Consider the following 13,741-nt stretch of genomic DNA (forward strand, 5'->3'; position numbering starts at 1 on the left):
GGCGGTAGCCCCAACTCAGGAAGAAGAAGTCAGAGTCTCTAGAGAAACTGTTGAACTTCCATGAGATATCACATTTGGGAAAACGGATAATACCTTACAACAACCACATAAGGCGGGTGATTAGAATGAGGCCATGCTCATCTCTAATAGAAGAAGTGACCTGGAGCTAGAACCTGGGAGCAAAGGCTGTGGAGCCAAAGTGGGCATCTGGATAGGATTGTCATCCTTCTGCGAGGACATACACTGTGGATCTGCCTTTAGCGACTCGGCCCTTAGCATTTCTGTGTGATCTCCTTCGTGAACTCCAGCTATGAGTTGATGATAATGACAGAATAAGAGATGATGCATGCATTTGGGATCTAGACACTTGCTGATGGCGTTTCTGACTTCCATGGCCAAGACAGTCAATTCTGTGTCAGAAGACGCAGGTGGACTGACCGTGTGTCCACCCGCGTCCCTTATGATGGGCAGAAGCTGTAGCACTACAGAACCATCTGGATATAAGCCTCCTGGATTTATGTGGCGTTGTATCTTTTGAACACGTTCTTCAGTCTGTGTTCACATTTTGGCATACATCATGATATGTGTCCTGCCACTGAGTGTCAGAAATGATGTCTGTATGAAATCCATCATCCCCAGAACTCCTGCACAGGAGCAGAATGACAAATTGTCAGCGAACACAGTTTGACCAGCAGGTGGCGCAGGTGGTATTCGTGATTAACAGCAAGGAAAAGCTCGGGCAGAAAAGCTCGGTGGTCTGGGCACAGGGGGAGGGAGAGGCAACAGGGGGTTAACACGAAGTTGTGTGCAGTCCTGCAGCGCAGGCTCAGACTCCTCTCTGCTGCTATTCATCTGCTGTAGTCACTGGCTGAAGCCAGGAGCAGAAGTCTGTGTTATTCCTGCCACAGTGGACTCAGCTATGGATCTCCTCAACTCCTCTCTCTGCCCTCTCCTGCCTTGAGCTCAGGCTCTGCAGGTGCCGGCATGGAGATGCCGGCTGGGTACTGAGCGCACACTCACCCGCAGCCCGGCTCCTACTCTCCCTGTAGGCACCAGCAGTGCTGCATTGTCGGCCATGATGCCGGTAACACGGGGGAAGGGACTTCTCTGCTCCTCCTGATGAGCTGTGGAAGGGAGTGAGTGCATCACGTGCACTTCATTTTAAGGACCTCTGCGACCCCCTCCTGTCGGGACAACCCATTTACTACCCAGGAGGGGAGAGAGGAGACAGACGCCACCAAGTCAGGACTACATGCTGCTCAGGTCATCGGCTGCGGCTACAGGATTAACAGGAGAAGAAAGTTGTGCTTGTGTCTCCATGCCTGCTCTGCATGGTCTACAGTTGTGTCTGTAGGCGGCTACTGAAGCAACACATTGCATGGAGCTGCAGCTATGGGCAGGAGCCGGGGGGAAGCTGTTGCTGTTTGTGCTGGTGAAGTCCTAATGCACATAGGCAAACCACCTCCTGAGCTGTGAGTGACTGAGGGAAACCCATCCAGGGGGACGTATCCCAACCAGGAGGACATATCCCAACCAGGGGGACGTATCCCATCCAGGGGGACATCTCCTAACCAGGAGGACATATCCTAACCAGGAGGACATATCCCATCCAGGGGGACTTATCCCAACCAGGAGGACAGCTCCTAACTAGGAGGACATATCCCATCCAGGGGGACTTATCCCAACCAGGAGGACATATCCCAACCAAGGGACATATCCTATCCAGGGGGACATATCCCAACCAGGAGGACATATCCCAACCAGGGGGACATATCCCATCCAGGAGGACATATCCCATCCAGGAGGACATATCCCAACCAGGAGGACATATCCCATCCAGGGGGACATATCCCATCCAGACTGGGAGGACATCATGACAGCTCTGCTCACCTTTGGATATGTATCTGTGCATTTCTGGGTTTGTGGTGCCTGACATTTAGCTGGGAATCATTCTTGACCGTTGTCCACTCTGTACCATGGCAAGAGATCTGGAGGGGCTCTCCTATATTTTCTTCTCCTAAACAATGGGTCCTCTGGCACCAAGGATGGGCTAACCACAGACACTTAACCTTTTTGGATTTTAGGCTGTCCCGCTAATCCTCATAGGATTAACTCTTCAGGTAAGGAGACTCTTTAGTCATGAATGAGCAAACTATATATTGTATCTGCACTTCTTGTTCCAGTATTTTGATCTGAGACCTTTATCTGCCTTTATGAGCGATAGAGAATCATTGCAAGCGTTCATGTGTAAATATTTATATTTATTTTGTAAATAAAACATAACATATTACAAAGAGTCTATTATGAAATCTCCTCTGGATATGCCACCTATTCCATACAAATTAATGTTTCACTACTGCAGGGACCCTGCAGAAATCAATTAACAAATCTAGCCCCCCTATTGTGGAACACCCTGCTGTGATACCCTGGCTTCTCTGTGTACTGGCTCAGACAAAACTGCAGTGTCAGTGTAAGCTTCCCCTTACTACAGTATGACTGAGCCATGTTGCTACATTTCACACTATACCATGTGTCTTAGTTTCCACAATGCAGTAATTCTTGGTGCAGTAGCATTAAATGAAGCAGACCTAATTCCTGTCACCATTAGATGAAGAAGCTTCTGACTTTAGTATCCCATCTATCTGCTCTAGTCATATAATGGAGGTTGTTGTATTGATGCAGCGTCCTGGAGACTGTATGGTTAATAGGATAGAGTCTTGCACGTTTTTTTTTAATTTTTTCATTTGAACTTTTCATAAAAACCTATTCGTGTTTCTAAAAAAAACCTATATGGTTATGCAGCATAGCTGTACGTATGGATGATATACACAGGTGTTTATATCCATGGAAAGGCAAAATACATCATAAATCCCGAGTTTGCCTAGATCATAGTTGTCATAATTAGAATATGCTCCCTAAGGGAACGTTAATGGTCCTGGATGTAGCATTAGTCAAGTGTAAACTAATGACATGACTTACCTAAAGCAAGCGTTTATACACTTTTTGAAACTGTAAACTTCTATAGGTACAAAACAGGAAATATAGTCAACTTCTAAATTACTAGATCTAAACCTGCCCTATCTTATCCATTTAGGTGGAAAATTATGAGATATCAGCTGCACCCTATTAGGGTCAAATGTCCAGATATACATTGTTATTCAGGCATGTAATATGTGACACCCATAGATTTGTTTTCTAATAATAATAATAATAATAATAATAATAAAATAGTAGCATAGCTTATGAGAGTAAATACCTTTTATGCAAGTATTTTGTTTTTGTATATTATATTAAAACTCATTTTTGGATGTTTTTTTCTTACCAGTGTCACAGTTGTGTAGCTATTCATCATGCTGGCCTCAACATATAAAAACATATACATGTGAAAAGACCATCTCTTTATTTTGGCAATATCCATCCGACTCTATGCTTGAATCTTGCTGCCTCAATTCTTATGATCGGCCTCATTTTTACAGACACACACCCTTTTATGTTCTAATAATATTATTAGATGTTAAATATACGCATCGACAATTGAACGTTTTTCCATTGTCAGCAGTGTTATAAGGGTAAAGGCCAAAACCTCTAACGAGGACTGTCAAATTCGTTAACCCAAGTGATTTTCTTTCAGTATGAACAGATTTGATCAACTGGCCATAGAAGCCTGCCTCCATCCAAAATAAGTCTCACAAGGAACCTCATCAACTGAAAACCAAAGTCTCTATTATGGAACAGGAATGTGCTCATGATTTATGGTCTAGAGAAGAAGACTCTACATTTAAATGGCCAACTTATTGTACTGGCTAATACATAACATCTGGTGGGAGAGATTGCTTAGGTGTGTTTTCCAGTTGAAGAACATTAAAAAATAACTACGTGCCTGGATTTCAGTTTGCGGTATCCATGGAGCTGTATGTAAAAATGTAATTCAACTGTCGAGGCCTTATAGACGTGACACCAGGACACAACAAGCCAGGAGTGCTGTTTTTACTACAGACGTTTCGATTCTTGGTGCTTGGAGGCTTTGAAACATCAAACTTGAGATGAGAGAATGAAGAAGAGGGCAAGTTCATAGTATGGCTGCTCCTGATAGGGCTCCTTGATTAGTACAATGCTCAAAATAAGACTTTATGTTCTGCAAATGGCTTCATTGAGAGACCATCTTTTAGTTGGTACCATGGCTGAAAGCATCAACCATTACATAAATCATCAGTTTGCAGGATCTCTATAGGCTCACTGTGCATGAAGATCGACAAATGCCCAAATTCACATTTTATATTAGGACTAACAATTTTTGTAGAGGTGGAAGATTTGTCATAAATGTTCACTAATCAATATAATATTCAATAATCAATATAATGTTCACTAATCAATATAATGTTCACTAATCAATATGATGTTCAGAGTTGAAAAACTGTTTCAAATGGATGTCACACAATGATATGTGCTGTCAGTGTGACCAGACAGTGGGCAGCTCTCCGGCTTTAGTGTTGAATCTGACTCACATAATTGATTAAAATAAATGCGGTTAGAGGAATATTTTTATTTTTCCATCATTCCTTTTCACTTAGAAGAAACTTTCATAGACTTAAAGCAGCAGATAAATCTACAGCACATACACTTGTATACAAGGGCACACATACTTGCATTATGTATCACTGCTGACACTTACAAAACAATGTGTTTGTATCAATATGTTTATGGTAATCATACCAAGAGTTGTAACTACTCATGCTCCATTCCAGGAAAACATTAACTTCACTGTCCTAGTCCTGAATGTAATCCCCTTTCCTTGGTTTGTGTCACCCCTACAATCTACACCTCAACATTGAGAATCTACATGTAATAATAAACATAATATTCTGCATCCTTAAAGATTATTACAGCAGCGCAAGATTCTTCACAGTGATAAATAGTTGAGCAACTCAACGTAAAACCTCACCATTCAAAAGTGACTTGCTGTCTCCTGTATATATGTCTAGAAATGGGATACCAGGGCTGTTACATCAGGTCTGTGAGTAAAGGAACATTAATGTTTTTTATCTTGTTGTTTTTCATCAAACTAAGAAAAAAGCAACTCACCAAAATAATAAAAATGATATAATTTTCATTTTTAAAGGGAACCTGACAGCTGATACATTCTGCTCGATCCACAGGTAATATGTGTCAGATGCTGGCTGCTTGATTTCAGCCATATATGTTTAACTCTGAAACGCTGCAGAGCTGTCTCACTACTCTACAGTGACAGATCTCTCCGTGTACACGCAGGCAGGGAGAGACCTGGCAGTCACTGTCAATGGGCGGATAGGAGCCACCGGGGAACCACCTGTCCAGCTAGTCTCCTGGGCAGCTCGCTCCCAGGCGGCTAATAAACTTTGTTGCTCTCCGAAACGCAGCAGTGTTTCAAAGTTAAAAATATATGGCTGAAATCATGCAGCCGGTGTTTGGCACATACTTCTCAGAGAACGCGCAGCATGTATCAGCTGTCAGGTTCCTTTTAAAACTCTGCAGAACGTTATCATTGTTAAAAGAAAATCCCTAATGACCAACAACTCTCAAATATAGCAAAACACGTTGACATTAATCCCTGTTGGATGTCCATTCACCTTATGTTAATAATGCTGTAGTGCAGTCATTCCTCAGTGCTGCTATATATCATCAATTGCACAAAAACCACATACAACACATCAGATTTTTTCATAATTCCTTAATCCAAAGATAGCTTATATTTCCATCATTACATTTCATAAATGAAATCAATTCATAAGGGGTAATTCACCATAGTCACCCCAGTGAGAGATCCAAAAAGTCTGGTGTAGACAATCCTTTTATCCTCTTACTCTGAAGAGCAAGTACGGAGAGTAGTGCAGTGGAGTTGGTGCAGTGTGACAGACAGGCAGTGACCACAGGAAAGTTCAAAACAAAGTCTCTTTAATGTCCAACGTACTCACAAACGGAAAACAAATGATATCCTCCAGATCGCAACTGGAAATCAAGACAGTCCATATCCGAGACCCCTTGCCATGGGTGACTGCACCACTGTGCTACTCTGAGGGGTGCCAGGTCTTTTGGCTCCGTGTTACCTCACACAGGCTGAGCTTTTCAGAGCCACCTGCTCTGCAAGGTTGCAAACTAAGACTGACACACCCAACCCTTTGCTGCAGGGTCTTTTAAATGAAATCTGTGGCCATGGGCCTCTTGTAAGACCCAGCCTGGAGAAAGCAAACTGCCCCACTGCCATCCTGTAGTCCGCTCCAAAAATAAGAGCCCATGCCGGGTTTTCTTAAACCTGACTTGGACGAAAAGCTTGCCCAAGACCAAACTTACTTTTATTTTGCTTTGCAATCACAGCTATACATGTGCCTGCAATGCACTTCTGCGGCCTCAATACGCTTCTGTGCGCATCCTGAGGGACACATAGAGACTCTCGCATGTAACACCTGTTACTTGTGGGGTTGAACATTTGTCACCATACAGGGGGCCCGTGACAGGGCATCCACAGTTCCCTGTGACTTCCCCGCCTGATGTTCCACGAAGAAAATAACATTCTGCAGAGAGAAACCATCTGGTGACCTGATCATTCCTCTCCCTGGCATTTCTCATCCATACCAAGGGTGAATGATTTGTCACCAAGCAAAATGGTCGACCGAGTAAATAATAGCGTAATGACTCCAAGGCCCACTTATGGCGAGGCAGTCCTTCTCCACTACGCTATAATATAATAGGGTGAGTTTCCTACTTAGGTAGGTGACTGGATGTCCTCTCCATTCACCTCCTGCGACAAGACTGCTCCTAGGCCCACGTTAGAGGCATCCGTTTCACGATTAAGGTTTTCCTGAAGCTGGGGCTGATGAGGACCGGCTGTAGCCGACTTGAGGGACTGGAGTGTTTCCTCTGCTTGAGGTTTCTACCAGACCATAACCGACTTCTTACCCTTTAACAGGTCAGTTAGGAGTGCTGATCTCCCGGCAAAATTGAGTATAACCCGGAGGTAGTACCCAATGATGCCGAGGAATGCCCTCACCTGTTTTGTACTTAGCGGCTTGGGCCAGTTTTGGATGGCCTCAATCTTATTTATTTGGGGTTGATAACCCCCGGCTGATCCTAAGTATGTATCCTAACTACCGGGCTTCCATGAGACCTATCACACATTTTTTGGGATTCGCTGTTAACCCCGCAATTCTGAGAGAATCCAGCACTGCTTGTACCTGGGTCAGGTGGGTATTCCAGTCACCACTAAAGATGACTATGTCGTCTAAATATGCCGATGCGTATTTCCGATGAGGCTCTAACACAATGTCCATCAGCCTCTGGAATGTAGCCAGAGCCCCATGTAATCCAAAAGGCAAGGCGATATAGTGATAGAGACCCTCTGGCGTGATTAAGGCAGTCTTTTCTTTCACTGATTCTGTCAATGGGACCTGCCAATAACCTTTGGTGAGATCGAGTGTGGTGAAGTATTGGGCCTCCCCCAGTTTCTCACTCAATCAGCTCGTCCTACCGGGACATGGGATAGAGGTCAAATTTTAAAACCTCATTTAAGTATCTGGTCATTACAAACGCGTAATGACCCATCTGGCTTTGGAATTAGCCCACTCACTCCGGGATTCCTCGATGACTACCAACTGAAGCATTTGCTTCACTTCGGCCACAATGGCTTGCCTCTGGGCTTTTGGAACTTGGTACGGTTTCATCCGTACCTCTACCCGGGGTTCGATGACAATGTCATGCTGGATCACCGAGGTCCACCCTGGCAGCTCTGGGAATACATTCGTATTCTATTGCACCAGAACCCGAGACTCCTATCGCTGCTGTTTTGGTGAGTGCGTCATTTATTTTAAAATGACCACCAGCTTCTTCCTTGGCTGGTGCCATAGGGTCCCCATTGGTACAACCGGAGTCACCTCCATGACCAAACATTCCTGGTCCTTTCAGGCTTTTAGCAGGTTTACTTGGAACAGTTGTTTGGGTTTCCTCTTTCTGGGCTGGTACACTCTGTAATTTACTTCTCCCACCTTCCCCCGTATCTCATATGGCCCTTGCCACTTGACCATGAGTTTACTCTCTGTGGTGGGCACTAGTACCAACACCTGGTCCCCTTCTTTAAAGGACATGACTGTGGCTCTTTTATTATACGTGTGGCTCTGCGAGGCCTGGCCATCCATCAGATGCTCCTTCTCTATGGGCCCGAGTGCCACAATCCGGTCCTGCATGCTTGCCACATGTTCGATCACACTCTGATGCAGAGTTGGCTCCTGTTCCCACACCTCCTTAGCTATGTCGAGCAGCCCCCTCAGATGTCTGCCATATGATAGCTCGAAAAGAGAGAAACCTGTGGACGCCTGTGGTACCTCGCGGATAGCAAACATTAGATAGGGCAATAACATGTTCCAATCTCTCCGTCCTTTGAGACTACCTTTTTAAGCATGGAATTAAGGGTCTTATTAAATCTCTATACTAACCCGTCGGTTTGTGGGTCGTACACCGACGTGCGTAGCTGTTTGATCCATAGCAGCTTACATAGCTCCTTGGTCACCGTAGTCAAAAAAGCAGTCCCCTGATCTGTGAGGATCTCTTTTGGTAGCCCAAGGTGACAAAACATGGGAAACAGCTTGCAGTTTTTTGCTGAGGTGTGGCTGAGAGGTATCACCTCTGTGTACCGCCTGTCTTAGTCCACTATGACCAAAATATGTTGATGGCCATGGGCAGATTTCACTATAGGGCCCACCAGATCCATTGCTATCTGCTCAAATGGTACCTCTATAATGGGTAGATGCACCAATGGATTCCAGAAATACGCAGTGCGTGTGGCAAGTTGGAACTTCGGACAGGACTCGCAATACCTCTGGACTTCAGCATAAATCCCAGGCCAAAAAAGGCGCTGCATAAAGCGATTCTGCATCTTTTTGGCCCCCAAGTGCCCTCCCAGCATGTGGGTGTGAGCCATTTCGAGAACCGCCCGACGGTAGGATCGGGGCACTACCAGTTGTTCCACCACTTCATCCCGGATTTTATCCACCCTCTATAGCATAGCAAATCCTGGTGGATAGCCTCGGCACCCGATTGCTGAGCAACTCCATTTATTTCCATCACCCTTTCTCGTGCCAGGGCCAGAGTGGGATCCTGGAGCTGAGCTGTCCTGAACTTGCCAGGGGACACTTCCAGCTCAGGAATTGGTGGGGTCTCCTCGACCTCTCCTGCTAATACTTCTAGGGGAAACCTATCGGGGTTACACTCTGTCCCTAGGTTGGCGAACCCTACGGCAGGTATCCCCGACTCTGGATCTTCGGTTTCCGCTTCCGGAATAACATTTTCCTTGGGAGGGTTAACCCTGGTCTCCCACAAGGACAGTGTTGTGAATTCTGTTCTCGAACTCCCTCCTGTGGTTATGAATAATACTTCGGTGAGTTCTGTCCATGGACTCCCTCTGGTGGCTGTGAGTGGAGCAGCTGGTTCTGAGGTTCCTTCCCCAGCTGACCTCATTTAGACCTTGGCTGGCTGCTCTATTTAACTCCACTCAGATCGTTACTTGATGCCAGCTGTCAATGTCCTAGTACTGGTTCAGTTCTCTTGGATCTTTCAGATGACCTGTCTACTTCAGCAAAAGCTAAGTCCCTGCTAGCTTATTTGTTACCACTGTGTTTTTGTCCAGCTTGCTATTATGATTTTGTCTTGTTAGCTGGAAGCTCTGGGATGCAGAGTGGCACCACCGCGCCATGAGTCGGTGCGGTGCTCTCTTTTGCACACTCTGCGTGGTTTTTTGTTAGTTTTTTATGCTGACCGCAAAGATACATTTTCTATCCTCAGTCTGTTAGTAAGGTCTGGCCTCCTTTGCTGAAACCTATTTCATTCCTGTGTTTGTGACTTCCATCTTAACTCACAGTCAATATGTGTGGGGGGCTGCCTATTTCTTTCGGGAATTTCTCTGAGGCAAGGTAGGCTGTATTTTCTATCTTTAGGGGTAGTTAGCTCTTAGGCTGTGAAGAGGCGTCTAGGCAGAGTCAGGAACGCTCCACGGCTATTTCTAGTTGTTGTGATAGGATTAGGGGTTGCGGTCAGCAGAGCTCCCACTTCCCAGAGCTCGTCCTGTATTACTAGTTTGCTCATCTGGTCATTTCTAGTGCTCCTAACCACCAGTTCAATCATAACAGTACAGCTGGCCCGTAAAGTGTTAATGCATCTCAATAGAGGGATAAGAGAAGTTCTGAGACCATTTTTTTTTTTCTCTGCAGCGTGTTTTGTTTCTCTTTTCCCCTAAATCTCTGGGTGGTTCAGGACACAGGTGTAGATATGGACATTCAAGGTCTGTCCTCTTGTGTGGATCAACTCACTGCAAGGGTACAAGGCATTCAAGATTATGTAGTTCAGAACCCGATGTTAGAACCCAGAATTCCAATTCCTGATTTGTTTTCTGGGGATAGATCTAAGTTCCTGAATTTCAAAAATAATTGCAGACTGTTTTTTGCTTTGAAACCCCGCTCCTCTGGTGACCCCATTCAGCAAGTAAAAATCATTATTTCCTTGCTGCGTGGCGACCCTCAAGACTGGGCATTTTCCTTAGCGCCAGGAGATCCTGCATTGCGTAATGTAGATGCGTTTTTTCTGGCGCTTGGATTGCTTTATGATGAACCAGATTCAGTGGATCAGGCAGAGAAAATTTTGCTGGCTTTGTGTCAGGGTCAGGATGAAGCGGAGGTATATTGTCAGAAGTTTAGAAAGTGGTCTGTGCTTACTCAGTGGAATGAATGTGCCCTGGTGGCAATTTTCAGAAAGGGTCTTTCTGAAGCCCTTAAGGATGTTATGGTGGGATTCCCAACGCCTGCTGATCTGAATGAGTCTATGTCCTTGGCCATTCAGATCGATCGACGCTTACGTGAGCGCAAAAATGTGCACCATTTGGCGGTGTTTTCTGAGCAGAGGCCTGAGCCTATGCAATGTGACAGGACCTTGACCAGAGCTGAACGGCAAGAGTACAGACGTCAGAATGGGCTGTGTTTTTACTGCGGTGACTCCACTCATGCTATCTCTGATTGTCCTAAGCGCACTAAACGGTTCGTTAGGTCTGCCACCATTGGTACGGTACAGCCAAAATTTCTTTTGTCCGTTACTCTGATTTGCTCTTTGTCATCCTATTCTGTTATGGCATTTGTGGATTCAGGCGCTGCCCTGAATTTGATGGACTTGGAGTTTGCCAGGCGCTGTGGTTTTTTCTTGGAGCCCTTACAGCATCCTGTTCCATTGAGAGGAATTGATGCTACACCTTTGGCCAAGAATAAGCCTCAGTACAGGACTCAATTGACCATGTGCATGGCTCCTGCACATCAGGAGGATATTCGCTTTTTGGTGTTGCATAATCTGCATGATGTGGTCGTTTTGGGTTTGCCATGGCTACAGGTCCATAATCCAGTATTGGATTGGAAATCAATGTCTGTATCCAGTTGGGGTTGTCAAGGGGTACATGGGGATGTCCCATTGTTGTCTATTTCGTCTTCCCATCCTTCTGAAGTCCCTGAGTTCTTGTCAGATTACCGGGATGTATTTGATGAGCCCAAATCCAGTGCCCTACCTCCTCATAGGGATTGCGATTGTGCTATTAATTTGATTCCTGGTAGTAAGTTTCCGAAGGGCCGACTGTTCAATTTATCTGTGCCAGAACACGCTGCAATGCGGAGTTATATAAAGGAGTCCTTGGAGAAAGGGCATATTCGTCCGTCGTCGTCACCGTTGGGAGCAGGGTTCTTTTTTGTGGCCAAGAAGGATGGTTCTCTGAGACCTTGTATAGATTACCGCCTTCTCAATAAAATCACCGTCAAATTTCAGTACCCTTTGCCGCTACTGTCTGATTTGTTTGCTCGGATTAAGGGGGCTAGCTGGTTCACCAAGATAGATCTTCGAGGGGTGTATAATCTTGTGCGTATTAAACGGGGCGATGAATGGAAAACAGCATTTAATACGCCCGAGGGCCATTTTGAGTACTTGGTGATGCCATTCGGGCTTTCTAATGCTCCATCTGTGTTTCAGTCCTTTATGCATGACATCTTCCGAAAGTACCTGGATAGATTCATGATTGTATATTTGGATGATATTTTGGTCTTTTCGGACGATTGGGAGTCTCATGTGAAGCAGGTCAGAATGGTGTTCCAGGTCCTTCGTGCTAATTCCTTGTTTGTGAAGGGGTCTAAATGTCTCTTTGGAGTTCAGAAGGTTTCATTTTTGGGCTTCATTTTTTCCCCTTCTACTATCGAGATGGACCCTGTTAAAGTTCAGGCCATTTATGATTGGACTCAGCCTACTTCTGTGAAGAGCCTTCAGAAATTCCTGGGCTTTGCTAATTTTTACCGTCGCTTCATCGCTAATTTTTCTAGTGTTGTTAAACCATTGACTGATTTAACCAAGAAAGGTGCGGATGTGGTCAATTGGTCTTCTGCGGCCGTTGAGGCTTTTCAGGAGCTGAAGCGTCGTTTTTCTTCTGCCCCTGTGTTGTGTCACCCAGATGTTTCGCACCCGTTTCAGGTCGAGGTGGATGCTTCTGAGATTGGAGCAGGGGCTGTTTTGTCTCAAAGAGGTTCTGATGGCTCTGTGATGAAACCATGTGCTTTCTTTTCTAGAAAGTTTTCGCCTGCTGATCGCAATTATGATGTGGGCAATCGAGAGTTGTTGGCTATGAAGTGGGCGTTTGAGGAGTGGCGACATTGGCTTGAGGGAGCCAAGCATCGCGTGGTGGTCTTGACGGATCACAAGAATCTGACTTATCTCGAGTCTGCCAAGCAGTTGAATCCTAGACAGGCTCGATGGTCGCTGTTTTTCTCCCGCTTCAATTTTGTGGTTTCGTACCTTCCGGGTTCTAAGAATGTGAAGGCTGATGCCCTTTCAAGGAGTTTTGTGCCTGATTCTCCGGGAGTTCCTGAGCCGGCTGGTATTCTCAAAGAGGGGGTAATTTTGTCTGCCATCTCCCCTGATTTGCGGCGGGTGCTGCAGGAGTTTCAGGCTGATAGACCTGACCGTTGCTCAGCGGAGAAGCTGTTTGTCCCTGATAGATGGACTAGTAGAGTTATCTCTGAGGTTCATTGTTCGGTGTTGGCTGGTCATCCTGGAATCTTTGGTACCAGAGAGTTGGTGGCTAGATCCTTTTGGTGGCCTTCCTTGTCACGAGATGTGCGTTCTTTTGTGCAGTCCTGTGGGACTTGTGCTTGGGCTAAGCCCTGCTGTTCTCGTGCCAGTGGGTTGCTTTTGCCCTTGCCGGTCCCGAAAAGGCCCTGGACGCATATTTCCATGGATTTTATTTCAGATCTCCCTGTCTCTCAGAGGATGTCAGTTATCTGGGTGGTTTGTGATCGCTTCTCTAAGATGGTCCATTTGGTACCTTTGCCTAAATTGCCTTCCTCCTCTGATTTGGTTCCATTGTTTTTCCAGCATGTGGTTTGTTTACATGGCATTCCGGAGAACATCATGTCGGACAGAGGTTCTCAGTTTGTTTCAAGATTTTGGCGGTCCTTTTGTGCTAAGATGGGCATTGATTTGTCTTTTTCTTCAGCTTTCCATCCTCAGACAAATGGCCAAACCGAACGAACCAATCAGACTTTGGAAACATATCTGAGATCCTTTGTTTCTGCTGATCAGGATGATTGGGTGTCCTTCTTGCCTTTGGCTGAGTTCGCCCTTAATAATCGGGCCAGCTCGGCCACTTTGGTTTCGCCTTTTTTCTGTAATTCTGGTTTCCACCCTCGTTTTTCTTCAGGGC

The 13,741-nt window shown here is 45.5% G+C and overlaps 1 protein-coding gene across 3 annotated transcripts in view; it reads left to right on the forward strand.

The window, feature by feature from the left end:
- The first annotated feature begins 704 nt into the window (after positions 1-704).
- VWC2L (von Willebrand factor C domain containing 2 like) overlaps positions 705-13,741 on the forward strand; it is a 356,174-nt gene continuing 343,137 nt past the window's right edge. The window contains exon 1 of one of the 3 annotated variants that reach the window (XM_077272260.1): positions 705-2,120. The gene's annotated coding sequence lies outside the window, so the exon portion shown is untranslated. The remainder of the gene's footprint in view (positions 2,121-13,741) is intronic. The other 2 variants (XM_077272259.1, XM_077272258.1) reach the window with 2 other exon arrangements.

The sequence above is a fragment of the Ranitomeya variabilis genome, chromosome 7 (assembly GCF_051348905.1).
Source record: "Ranitomeya variabilis isolate aRanVar5 chromosome 7, aRanVar5.hap1, whole genome shotgun sequence".
Taxonomy (NCBI): domain Eukaryota; kingdom Metazoa; phylum Chordata; class Amphibia; order Anura; family Dendrobatidae; genus Ranitomeya; species Ranitomeya variabilis.